Below are 1877 nucleotides of genomic sequence, written 5' to 3' on the forward strand. Positions count from 1 at the left end.
CATTCAAACCACTCAAATAAAATGAGAATCTAGAAAGACTTAGTACATGTCCAGAGCAAACAAGAGCTCAGAAAACAAAACTAAAAACCCGAGAACCCCCTACCTCTCACTTCAGGCTGATTTGGAGGACCCGTGTTGAAAGTGTTCAAACCCTGAACCAATCTGCAAATACTGGGAAAGGTGGTTTGCTTATTTGCTACCCCCACCCCATTGTTGTTGTTGTTGAAGTTTTGTTTTGTGTTTAACTCTTGGTATTAAGGAAATCTCTGTCAGAATGTTAGCTGAACACAAGCTTAACGAAAGAAAGAGAGAGACTACAGTGGCAACATTCATTGAGAAATCTAGTCTTTGCAAAAATGTTTTGAAAAGTCACTTAACCAATGTACTATGACAATCTTCCAAAAGTAAATCCTGAAGAAGGTGGAGAATCTGATTTCCAGAGTCACTTCATTATAGTATCTAAACATCTCTTTTTCATCAAAAAGTGCCAAGGCATACAGAGAAACAGAAAATATGTCCTGTTCAAGGGAAAAAAGAAAGGTACAAAAACTATTCCTGAAAAAGCACAGGCATTGAACTTACTAGCTACAGACTATCGAGCAATTCTCTTAGATTTGCTCAAAGAGTTGAAGGAAGATTTAAAAGTTAAAGGGAAACAATGTACCAGCAAAATGGAAACGGTAGTATCAATAAGAAACTAGAATTTTTATAAAGAAGACAAAGAAAAAATCTAGACCTTGAAAGAATAATAACTATAATGAAAACTTCATGAGAGGGGCTCAACAGCAGATTTGAGCCAGCAGAAGAAAGAATCATTGTGCTTGAATAGGAGACCATTTAAATGGTCCAGACTGAAGAATCTGGATGAAAAATATAGAGCCTCAGGGAGATAACATTAAGACAACCAACATATGTATTATGGGAATCCTAGAAAGGGGTAAAGCAGGAAAAAAAATCTGAAGAGAATATGGCCCCCAAAGTCCTAAATCTGATGAAAAGCATCCAGGAACTTCAATGGACTCAAGGTATAATAAACTCAAAAAGCTAAACCTTTAGATACATTTTAGTCAAACTGTCAAAAGACAAAGAGAAACTCTTGAAGCCAGCAAGAGAGAAGTGACCCATAACATCCAAATAATCCTCAATGAGATTACAAGCTGACTTCTCCTCAGCCACAATTTTTATATCCAGCGAAACTTGCCCTTAAAAAAATGAAGATAGAATGAAGATATTTTCAGATAAGCACACCTTTAGGGAGTTCATTATCACTAGACCTGCCCTTCGAGAGTACTAACGGGAGTCCTTCCGACTGCAGTGAAAGGAGGCTAGAAAGCAACCTGAGGCCATATGAAGAAGGAAACATCTCTGGTAAAAGAAACCGCACATGGAGGAATAATATGAAACCCAATGATATTGAACCTTTTGTTTGTAACGTGACTTCTTTTGTACCTCGTATGTTCTCAAAGACAAATGCACAAAAGTCATTATAAATTCCAAGCAATTAGCCAGTAAGGGTACATGGTGGTCTGTGCTCCCTGGGTGGCCCCTCTCCTGCCTGGATACCAGCACAAGAGAGGTGTGGGGTCATCTGTCCACCTCTTTCCTAAAATTAAAAAAAAAAGTAATTAATTTATGTTAGTGCCTCACTAGCCTGGATACCAGCACAAGAGAGGTGTGGGGTCATCTGTCCACCTCTTTCCTAAAATTAAAAAAAAAGGTAATTAATTTATGTTAGTGCCTCACTATGTAGAAAGGTGTGGTTTGTGACAACAATCTAGTGATAGTGTGGGTGCAGTTGTGTAGGCCCCATTTTGATATAATCACTGATATAAAGTAGGTAAAGATGCCACTGAGATTGCTGTAAGATGTTTTTTTTT

Source organism: Echinops telfairi, unplaced genomic scaffold (genome assembly GCF_000313985.2).
Source record: "Echinops telfairi isolate 266 unplaced genomic scaffold, ASM31398v2 ScPeMD7_140;HRSCAF=443, whole genome shotgun sequence".
In the NCBI taxonomy this organism is placed as follows: Eukaryota; Metazoa; Chordata; class Mammalia; order Afrosoricida; family Tenrecidae; genus Echinops; species Echinops telfairi.